This window comes from Megalops cyprinoides, chromosome 12 (genome assembly GCF_013368585.1).
Source record: "Megalops cyprinoides isolate fMegCyp1 chromosome 12, fMegCyp1.pri, whole genome shotgun sequence".
Lineage (NCBI taxonomy): Eukaryota > Metazoa > Chordata > Actinopteri > Elopiformes > Megalopidae > Megalops > Megalops cyprinoides.
The window spans coordinates 36356151-36368645 of NC_050594.1; positions in this window are offsets into that span (position 1 = coordinate 36356151).

Below are 12495 nucleotides of genomic sequence, written 5' to 3' on the forward strand. Positions count from 1 at the left end.
GAAGACTGAGAGATGGTGAGATGAGCAATAGATGCTTCGCCCCCCTTTGGTTATGATTGCTAAATAGTACAAAGCATCATAGCCTGTGCAATGTGCGCTGCAGCAACAGGAGAATAGCTATTTCCATGGGCGACTGTCATTAGAGAGTATTAAATACCAGTCAGAGAAACAGCTGTTCAGTTTCATCTCACTGTTGTTGAAAGGGTCTGCAGTATGCTGTGGAGGCCTACAGTCCACAACATGAACTTGCAAAAAGAAATGAGTGCACACCAGGTGTGAAAAGGCTTAGTCTGGCTACCAAGCTACATCTGTTCAAGTTAACAGCATTAATAGAAAGTATCAAGTTAATACCAATACATTGAAGTTAGCATTTTTATATGGCAGAGTTGCCAACTCATCTGGCATGACTTTCAGCTTTGAGCCTCAATCTCACACTCCCCGACAAAATCGTACGCTAGTTCCATTTACAAATTTCTTGCTAAAAGTAGAACATCTCAGCCTGGATGAGGGAGCTCCACCTTCAACATATCTCTACCTTCAACATATAGACTGAGCTCCTAGGCATCCCAGCCAGCCCGTGAATCCAGCACAACATCACCATGCAGCTCGGTTCAATGACACCAACTCCATCCAGGTCTGTAAGGAACCTGGGGGTAGTGGTTGATGACCAGCTAAAATTTACCAACCACATTGCAACGACAGCCAGATCATGCAGATTTGCGCTGTATAACATCAGGAAAAACAGGCCCTATCTATCTGGGTATGCTGCACAGCTCCTTGTCCAGGCTCAGGTCATCTCAAGTCTGGGCTACTGCAACACTCCCTTGGCTGGCATACCTGCATGCACTATTAAGCCTCTGCAGTTAATACAGAACGTGGCTGAATGTCTGGTTTTCAACCAACCAAAAAGGGCTCACATTACACCTCTCTCGGTCTTGCTCCACTGGCTCCCTGTAGCTGCCTGCGTCATGTTCAAGGCCTTGATGCTTGCGTACAGGGTGACTAACAAAACTGCACCCAAGTACCTGAACTCACTGCTGCAATCTTATGTTCCCTCCCGACCGCTACGCTACGACCGAACGGCGTCTGGTGGTCCCGTCACATCGCGGCATAAAATCACTGTCCAGGACTTTCTCCGCCATTGTCCCACAGTGGTGGAATGAACTTCCACACTTCATCCATTCTGCCGAGTCTTTCTCTGGCTTCAAAATACATCTGAAGACACAGCTCTTCCGCTCTCACCTGATCACCTGAAACCCTGATAACCCCAAAAGGAATTTCTCATGTCTCAAAACTGTCTCCTATATACTATAAAAAAGTAATCTAATGGTTGAATGCGCTCATTAGCTTTACCAGCTAGTTTGTACCTTGCCTGGCCAACCACTGGAACCTTGTCATGCAGTGCTTCAAATATTGTTGACTGCGTTGTCTGTGACTGCTCCAAGTCACGTATAGACATTCCTGCTCACATTCTCACATTCAACGGAAGCTACTGCTGTTGCAATGGATCCAATCAGAAGACACAGAGGGAGGAGGGAGGGAGACAGCAAGACCAATGCACACAAATTCGCGGTTTCACTTCCATGTTTGAAAAAAACAAAACAAAACGTGCATTCTGGTTCTACACGCATAAATTATACCTGTGCAGATTCTCACAATGTCTTTGGGTCAGTGCTGTGATGACTGTTTTAAAAAAATCGCTCTAATTTTACCCCCATTCAAAACTATAGGCAAGAACAGCAGGAGTATGTCACTTCCATGTTTGAAAAAAAACGTTTTTTTAAACTGCCGAATCTCCGCGAATTAGTGTGTACACTATATATAAAGTGTATACTTTATTGTCTTAAAACTAAATTCGCAACCATGCCAAAAAGCTGTTGCGTGGTGGGATGCACGGCAAATAAGATAACTAACCCTGATTTAAGGTTTTACAGATTCCAAGATGCAAAACGGAGCCAAAAAGACGTCATAGTTGGCTTAAAGCTATTAACAGACAGGAGGGCTCCCTAACCACGGGGTGCAACTAGCCACAGTGGCTGGTAGCTAAATGTTAATGTCAGACCCTGATTACAATGTTATTCTCTACATGCACTTTCCAGAAGGCTTTATTAAAAGTGACTAACGGGTGAGGATAAGCCATTTAGTCCCTGCAAAGATCAACCATAGATTGAGTACTTTGGTGGCTGGCTAGCTAGCTAGCTAACCTTGAGAAAGCTACCATAGCTAGATAGCTAGCTAACTAACTAGCTAAACTAATGTATCTGGGGAATTGGAATCAATCATATACAAATTTTTAACAACAAATTCTTATATAGAGAATTAATTAACTTTTTGACCTACCTGACACAAAATGTCTGCTGTACACATAGACGTTCGTGAATTCGTGAATAGTACCGGGATCCCAAAAGGGCCCTGTGGCTAGGGAGCCCTGCTATCTGTTAATAGTTTTAAGCTTTAAGCTTATGGTGCTATGGTTGCTATCCCTAACAAACATTCATTGTTGCTACTGTAATGCTCCAACAACCCAGCTAGCATGTCATGGCAATGACAACAACGATAACAGTAGTGCCAATAATATGTAATACTAGGCTTACAGTTACTCTTGAGCATTTGATCTTACATGAAAATATGGCAAGTTCATACGACATTGATTCAGACTGATACAGAACAACGAGGGTGATGGTAATAATAGTGCCAATAATACTGTATGTAATAGTACAGCTATACTTGAGCATTGACCTTAGATGACAAGATAGCTAGATGACAAGTTCATACATCTTTCATTCAGATTGATACAGAACAAGGAGGATAATGGTAATAGTCGTGCTAATAATGTGTAGCCTAACAGTAGACTATAGACTTGAGCATTTTGATCACAATGTCAGCTAACGTTAGCTATCTAGATGACAATATTGACTAGCTTAGCCTACCTGGTGATTCGATCAGGTCTTTTCACCGATCAGGTAATTGTACAAGTCAAAACAAGTGACGGTTGGCCACTCTGTGGGGTCATTTTTCCACACACTGATTTTGTGATAGAAAAGGGACACTGAGGGAGTCCAATCAGACTTAGTTTCTCTATATTTCTGGCCCTTTCTTCTGGCCCATTCCTAGCTCCCATGATACCTTGCGTGAATTATGGGCGCAACTTCAACTTTGTTACACCACTGAACCGGAACCGGCGTTTGTGAGCGATAGCAAAATAACAAATCATAGGGGTGTACCGATTGTGAAATTCTGGCCGATGTCGATACCGATGTTAAGAAACACCTGGCACACTTAGCTAGCTAACCAGCTAGCTAAAACACTCACTGCAGACTACCTAGCTAGCTAACTAACTATAATGTTAATTTGGTAGCTAGCTAGCAGTACTAAAGTTGTCAGAACAGGTTGCTTGCAGTGTCTGTGGTAAAATTAACTATTTGGTCAGAAGATACGTGATGAGGTTTTATTAGTTTGATAGCTGGCTAGCTCTTAGTAATATGACAGCTGAGCAAAGTGCATGAAAGCCAAAGTAGCTAGCAAGCTATCTAGCTTTCTAAGTTGTTTTTATTGTAGCTAGCTAGCAATGTGTTTGTTAGTGGGATAGTAACTAGCTAGTTACATTTATTGTTTTGTTTGTATTGTAGCTAGCTAGCAGGGTTTCCACTAGGATTTTTCCTTGCCAATTCGGTGTCCGGAAAGAATTTATTTTTCCTGGACAAATTTGAAACTTACCGGTGACGTTTACAATACGTTTGCAATAACAGTCTATTGCAAATATAATGTACACCTAGGTTGACAACGATCTCAAATCAGTTTGACTATTTAATGAACAGTAATGATTAAGCAAAACGAACAGTAACGACTGAGCAAAACCTCAACATTAGTCACTAAATGTAAGCTATTACAAAACATCTGTAACCTGTTTTTTTTTTTTTTTTTTTTAAGGCTAGGCCTATATGGACTGAAATGTAGCCTATAGGCTACCAGGTAACATTTTATTTTTCTCCTTTTTTCATTGCAGCAAAGTCCTCTGCTGCCGATTCGGCAGAGAGAAGCCCCTTGACATAGAACACAGGCAATTTTAGCCAGTGTAGCCCAATTGTCCTGTTTAGGGATAGCCTTTGTTATAGCTACGTTTTGTTTGAGCATTTTGACTGGCAAGTTTTTAATTTATCTGAGTTTTTAAAAATTAATTTTACCAGGCAAAAACCGGTAATTACCAGCTAGCGGAAACCCTGTTAGCTAGCTAGCTAGATTTGTCTTTGTTAGGTGATATTTGTACTTTTAAGCTGAATGTGCAAGTAGCTAGCAGCTAGCTAATTTGGCTTTCACGCACTTTGCTAGCTATCAAACCAATACAGCTTCTTATGTTTCTTATGAACAAATAGTTAATTTTAAAACTCGCACTGCAAGTCAAGGTATTGACTTCTGATCTTAAATACTGTTTGCTAGCTAGCTAGCAACTTAATGCTAACTAGCTAGCATTAAGTGCGCCAAGTCATTCATTCATTAGTGGATATAACTTTAAATCCAGCTACTGTATCTCTTTTGAATTCTTTTAGGGGTCTTTGCAGACCCATTTGGCCATTTTCGTTTATTTCTTCAAAAAGTAGATACAGAAACATGTCAAACTTTTGGCCCACTTTGCCATAGATGACAGCCTCATTTTCATTGTTAGAAACATTGTTTTTATTGTACTATGAATTAGACATACACATTATTAAATATGTTTATATCAACCTGGTGGTCGTTCGTAGCCCAACCACAAAGTAGGACGTGGGTATGCCTCCGTTGGTTTCTTGCAGAGGTGGAAAACTGCGGCTTCAGAAAGTAAAAGTCCTGCCACGTATTTGTTCCACCCATGCACTACACCACCTGAATTTAATTAGCACAACTCTTCGGCCAGATAGAGGAGCTAATTAGTGAAATCACCTTGTTTAGTGAATGGCTAGAACAAATACATGGTAGGACTTTTACTCTCTGAAGCCGGGGTTTTCCACTTCTGGTTTCTTGTCTTGTCAAAAGTGACATGAACATACTGTGGCGTGGGGTAAACATGGATTCACTTAAGAACAGTTTAATTGGTTATATGCTTTATTGAGGGTGATGCAACAAGGCTACACTCCCTCAGCATAACAGGAAAGAGATCCCTCTCTAATGGTACATTAGTGACTTAACCATCAACCCTATGGTTCCGGTTGACGGTTACTATAATTCTGAACACGTAATGTGTTGTAATTCACACCAATAGCAACAGGCAATTGTCCAACAGATTGTCTTCTACAGTTACTGCAGTTAATCTAGAAACTTTTAAGAAAACTTGTATGAAAAACACAACTAAACAGTACTTTATTAACCCCAGCACGAAGCATGCTGGGTAGGATCCAGAATAACATTACTAACAATAACATGCTGGCTTCAGGTGATTTGCCACAATACATATAGAGCGTTTTCGGAGATCTCTTTAAGTTTAGGTTCTTCAGCCAACATCATCTCGATTCATCATCTTTTGGCAGGCGATGGAAAGTCTACAACTGATGACAGCTACAGTCCTTCTTTGTTTTTGGCACATGATCAAAAATCATTGTTGTTGAAGCCACACATCTAGCTTAACCTGGTTATTAGTACAGCCGCAAACAGTGCAACATGTAGGCTACCTGAGCTCCATAATGCTATTTCAGGCAACACTAATGACACAGAAAGAAATGTATTGCTTTTTGGGGGAATATATGTAACACTATATAGGCGCACTATATTAGACACGTTTGAACGGACCACCGTTGGTGGCTAGTCACTCGGAAGCATAATAAGTTGTTGCCGCTTACGGCTACTTCCGCTGCTTCACTGGAAGTTGCACCCATAATTGTTTCCACAGTAGCGCCCCCAGGAATAAGGTGGATAGGCTGGTGTTGATATTTTATGTTAAAGCTGTTTCAAGGCACGATGCCCCACTCACTCCCTTTCAACTTTGCGGAATGTTTTCCCCCACGAAGGGTGTGGTTTTTCTTCCGATGACGCGTTGCGCTCTGTCTATATAGAGGTTATGCAGGTGATGTCACAGTAGGCGGAGTCACTGCGAGTTACACCCACTGAAGGTACGTTTCCACTGCAGTGAATTTCGCTTCGCTCTCACGCTAGGCTTCCACACAGCGAAACACCTTGTGAATTTCACCCGGCGAATTTTCGCTCTGGGGGCGTGGTCGGGAAAACAGCAAGCATATTTAGCCAGTAGCAAGTGTAGTTGTGGTGCGGTGACATAGCCAGCAATCTAGCTAGCTAGCTATTGTAGCAAGCGATTCAGCTAGCTTGTGAAGTCAGCCAGTCAACTGTGATGAAATGGCATAGACATTGCATTGTGTGTGCTCTCCACCAACTTAATTACCTCCTGTTTTTTGCCGTTCATGTTCTGAATACAATAAGGTCACCCAGACATCGTAAAATCATATAAATGTTTTCATGCCAACGTTAGCCTGGCTATCCTAGCAATCTGCGTAGTGTGGTGTCCGAAAACGTTAGCGGTTAGCCTGTCACCTAGCTTAGAATGTTTAAATGAAGATCTACAGTGGTGTATTTGTCTCAGCTAAGTTAATGTAACATAGAAACAACAACCTGTGTTGATGTAGACACAAATGGTTGCCCATACATCTTTTAATCATATACATGTTTTCATGCTACATGTAGCCTTTAGCCTCCGCCATCTTGGTCAGACTGAAAATTTGCTGCACTGGAAGTGTACTGTCATTCAGTTTGTATGGGGGTGAAATTCACTCTGGTTGGGCGAAATCGGGGCAAATCCGCCGAGGCAAGCGAAATTGAGATGGCGAAATCCCAGTTTTATGCAAATGAGAACCACGTGAGAACCAATCAGTTCAGCGTGTGATGTGTTTGGTACATGATGTTAAAAGAGAGGCGGGAGTAACAAAATAAGTTTGACCAAGATGGCGGAGGCTGAAGGCTACATGTAGCATGAAAACATGTATATGATTAAACGATGTATGGGAGAATGTTTGTGTTTGTGTTTTGTGTTCTTCGGTCCTGCTCGTCAGCATCTGAAGATGGCAGCTTCCTATGCCAGCTCTCGCAAACCCCCTCTCAGACAGCTTCCCCCCGGCGGTGAAAACTAGAGCAGTATTCGTTTGAAAGTATTGGCAGACTAAAAATCAAACACGATCATATTAAAAAAATAAAAAGTAAGTAAACTCAGAATATCACAAAATTGTGACCGTACACTTAGTGGGCGTGTTGAGCTTCGCGGCTTCATCAGCGTTGAATTCGGGAATAATTTGGCGGAGGCAATAATATGCTTCAACCCCTTTTGGCATATTTATTGTGGGACTCAACATGACCCGACATCTTCCTCTTTGTCAGTCAAGGAGGGAAAAAAAAAAACAATCTGAACCCCTGGACGTACCGTACAGACCTGCGCCTCATCGTGGCGAAAACAAAACACTGCGCCCTGGCAAACAACAGCACAACCACATCTGAGTACACTCAATAACAGAATGTCTTTTAACAGGGCGTCACACACTCCCCAACAAGAAAAATGGCTCCTGACATAATAACTCTCCAGAATGATTTACACCCCCAATGTCTGGTAACTGTGAGCACTAAGTTTCTGTGTTTAGTACACATACAGTATGTCAGAATACTGTAAGGCATTACTGGTGGGTAGGGTAGTGTTTGGTATGGATGTGTGAAATGACAAGGTGGGACTGCTATCATCGACATAGAGGGTACAGCCCAAACTGCTAATCTATTGATCACAGGGTATGGCTGCAATGAAGGCTAGCCTAATGTTTGGTAGGTCTGTACTGGTTTTATTGCTCGGGTGGACCTTCTAACTGACTGTGTGTGACTATCAGTTATGGGGGTCAGGGTAGGTGGAAGAGGCCCGTCTTCACGTGGAGGCTCAACACTTCTCCTCCTCATCAAGTGAGTCGTCCTCTACTATTTCCTCTAGCCCTCTAGGTTCTCTCATTTCCTTTTCAGATGTCTCCACTTGCACTCTTTCCTTTCCTCTAGCAGGTTCAGCATGGCGGGGACTTCGAGGTTTACTGGTAGGTACCTTGTTCTCCTGTCGGTGCCCATTTTCTGCAGGTGTTCGCAGCCAGTACTGGTACCTGGGAGTTCCATCATCATCCGAGTCTGTCTTGCTCTGTTGAACTGTGGCACTTCGCACTCAGGCACTTTGTGTCTGTTATTTTTCCTTTTCTTTCTAGGTGCTGGTGGCTTTACTGGTGCAGGTAAGTCTGCAGGTAGGTCATTCACCAGATGTAGCAGATTTTGGTGCAGGACACGTGACCTTGACTCATCTGTCTCCGAGACCACTCTGTAAACTGGACTGTCGTTGACTCTTTCCTTGACAACATAGATTGTTGCCCTTAGCTTCCCAGGTCCACCTCTCTCTCCCAGATTACACACAAGAACTCGCCTGGTTGCAAGATGGCTCCCCTCACACATTGGTCATAGTACTTCTTTCCTTGGGCGCTGGACTGTTTACTATTCTCTGATGCAATCCGGTAGGCTTCTGTCATTCTCTAGGCCCAACTCTCTGTGTAGCCCCTTGGAGTCTGGGATTGCTTGTTGGTGTTCAGCCTGAACAAGAGGTCAACTAGGAGGCACGGATGGCGCCCATACAGTAGGGAGAAAGGTGAGTATCTTGTCGACTTATAGCGCGTGCAGTTATAAGCGTGGACTATTTGAGGGAGGTGCTCCTTCCATCTGTATTTCTCCTTTTCAGCAAGGGTCCTCAGCATTTGCAACAGGGTCCTGTTGAAGCGTTCGGCCGGGTTGCCCTGTGGATGATATGGGGATGTTCTAGAGTGCCCAACTCCGCTCAAATTTTGCAGGGTGGTGAAACGTTCATTTTCGAACTCACGGTCTTGGTCATGGTGTAATTTTGCAGGATAGCCAAACCTTGGGACAAAGTCATTGAATATTCTTTCTGCAGTTATCTTTCCCGACTTGTTCTTAGTCGCATATGCTTGGGTGTATCTGGTGAAGTAGTTGACAACCACAAGAATATACTTGTAGCCACCCTTACTAGGCTCCAGATGTAAGTAGTCCATGGAAACAAGCTCGAGTGGTGAAGTGGTCATGATACTGCTCATCGGTGCTCTTACATGTACAGCTGGTTTCTTTTGCTTTATGCACGGACATCGCCTAGTGTCATAGACTTCCACATCATGTTTCATAAAAGGCCAGTAAAAGTGTTCTCTTGCCAAACTCAGAACTCTCTCTGTACCAACATGACCCATATCATTGTGCAGCTGTTTGAGGACCACTGGTTCATACTGGGCAGGTAAGACAGACTAACGTCTGTGGCTGGTCTTCCGGAATAAAAGTCCATTTTCAATGTGGAGCTTGCTCCACTCATGCATCAGTTTTTTGACTTTATCACTGACTCCTTGTCTCATCTGCTTGGTAAGTGTCTTATTTGTCTCTTTCAGCTTCATTATTATTCCAATGGCTGGATCGGACCTTTGAGCTTTCACCAGTACATTGTGGTTGATCGCAGGCATAGAGCCTGGGACACTGTAATCAGGTGAACTCTCTTGCCTCATATTCAGGACTGCAACCCATGCAACTTCTTGCACCTTTGCTGCTCTGCTTCCCTCCCATGTAGCACTGACAACCTCCTGAGGCAGCTCCTCTATGCACTCAGTAATGTACTCATCCACCTCCAGGGGACAGCGAGAGAGTGTGTCTGCATCAATATTGGTTTTCCTTAGCCTGTGCCAGATGTCAAACTGAAAATCTGACAATTCCCCAACCCACTTGTGGCGGACTGCGTGTAATTTGGCAGTGCTCAGTACATATGTCAGAGGATTATTGTCCATGTAAACAGTAAAGTGTGGTGCATAGAACAAATAATCCCTGAACTTCTCGCAGATAGCCCATTTGAGGACGAGGAATTCGAGTTTCCCGGAATGAAGCCTGTAGTTCCGCTCCACTGTCGTGAGGGTTCTTGAGCTGTACCCAATGACCCTCAGCTTCCCATTCTGCCGTTGGTACAGAACAGCTCCCAGCCCCTGCTCCGAAGCATCAGTATGGAGAGTGAAGGGTAAGTCAAAATTCGGATAGGCCAGGGTGGGTGGGTTGGTCAATGCATCAACAAGTCTGCAGTCTGTTTTCCTTGCCGGGCATCCGATATGGCATCTTTCACCTGCAGTAATTCGTAGATTGGTTTAGTGATCCTTGCAATATCTTGGACATAAGCCCAATAATGGCTTAAGAACCCAAGCACCCTGTGGATGTCTCTGTGGATGACGCTGCAGGGCTTGAAGAACTTTCCTCAGTCCTTCGACATAGTCCTCCTCAAAAGTCCTGGCATAGCAAAGCACGTCATCTAGGTACAGGATGCAACATTCATCTCACAGGGAGTCTAGCATCTCTTCCATGCTACGTTGAAATGCAGCTGGGGCGTTGGTCAGACCAAAGGCAATCCTCACCCATTCGTAGAGACCCCAGGGCGTGATGAATGCTGTCAGGTGGCGGGAACCTTCAGCAATGAACCTCTGATGATACGCCTTTCCCTGGTCCAGGATTGAAAACCAGCTATACCCACCAAGAGTGTCTGTAAGGTCCTGGATCCGGGGCAAGGGTTTTCTACCAGGGACATTTTCTGATTCAACTGCCGATAATCGAGTATGGGGATTTAGATTTGACAATCCAGCCCCTGGCCAGCAGATCTTGGATGTATTCCTTCACCTCACCTCTTTGTAGAGAGGTTTTGGCACCAAGGTGTATGATTTCTGAAAACTGGAAAGAAGCAGAGCATCTTTCAGGGTGATGGACATCTGTAAGCTGGGAATGCTTCCCATGTTGTCTTCATCTCGAGCGAAGGCCAGTGACTCCTCATGGAGCATCTTCTTGACAATCCTTTGCTGTTCGTCATCAAGATGACTTACATCGAGGGTCCCATTTTACAACTGAATTGTCTCTGCTACTGCTCAGATCAGTAGGTGGCTCAACACTGTTTACTTCAATCCTTTCTGGTTGTCTGGACATTTCAGTCTGGTCAGTTTCTATTATTTTTGCAATAGGCTGAATGCTTCCGAGTGCAGTCCTGTGAGGGAGAATCACATCATGCCTCATGTGGTTCCCGATGGGGACTCTGACAAAAGCAACTCCTGCATTGCGGACTTCAATCAAACCATCCCCCATATCAAGCTGTTGTAGTCAGACATCATCTTGGCTGGGTTCAAACAACACGACCGTCTTGGTGATGTCTAGGTTAGCTGGTACCTTGCATTTGACATGTGTAACTTGGCCTGCACGAATGACAATGTCCTGTAGCCCAACTTTAACCAAGGCATGACCAGCTTCAGCAACAGTCTGTGTCGGGATGAAGTTCACTATTGTGGTGGCTTTCTCACCTTCAGTTACCGGGGAGGTTCACAGTCACCTCGACCCATCCGTCATAGGGCACAGGAGCTCCATTAACTGCGAGGATGTTGAGAGGCTTGTTTCCTAACAGTTCGTTCAGTGGCCGAATCCTATGGTCAGGTAAGTATGTTTGTCTCCACTTGTGATCCAAGATACTGACCTGTACACCAGTGTCAAGTAGCGCAGTAACAGCGTAGCCATTCATGTAACATTTGAGCAGGCACTTATTTAGGACTAGAGCTGCCACTTTGTCATGTACAGATTGGATCCCACTAGGCACCTGAGGGGAGACTGTACAGTTGGTATCGATGTTGTTCACTTCAGGTTGTCTCAGCTTGGTCCCAGATGGAAGCTGTCTGTTAGGGTTGGCTCCTGGTTGTCCCTCTGCTGAGGACTGGGACCCTTTTCCCATCCGTCCTTTCCACTTCAGACATCTTGACCTACTTCCCCGCAGCCAAAACAGTGAGTACAAGGGGTGATGCCTTGCTCGACACATCTTGGGCAGCCACGTGGTCTCTCTTCCCTTTGAAATGGTGGTCTGTTCGCTGAACAATGACATGAGTGTTCTGTGGCCTTTGTTTGTTTCAGGGACTCAATGACACTAGTCAAAGCCCTGACCTGGGCACTTAACTCCTGTATTGTTTTGGTTTTATTTTTGTTCTTGGTATCAGGGGTCGTCTCTGATTTGACTCCTGGTGCTGATTCAAGCTGCACACTTTGGGCTACTGTCATCTTCTGATGTAGAGTGTTCATTGTCCTCACTCATCACTTTGGTCACCTGCTTGATTAGAGCTTCATCAGTTACACTGTGCTCAGTAAGGAGGGACTTTAATTCATTCCTGACACCACTGTACTTCGGAGCGAGGCCCTGATAGATGGTGCGCAGGAAGACATTTTGGACATTCCGTGGGTCATACTCAATGTCAGTAATAGCATGTCTGGATGCAAACACACTTTTTGTTTCAGCCCAATTACCCTGTAAAGGAACTGTTGAGGTGTTTCACTCATGTTGTCTGGTGCTCATCAGCTCCTGGAAGAGCTCTGTACTGCTCTTCTCGCTCAAGTGAGACTGAAGAAAGCTTTTCAATTCAGCCACAGTCATGTCATCTTTATTGATAAGCA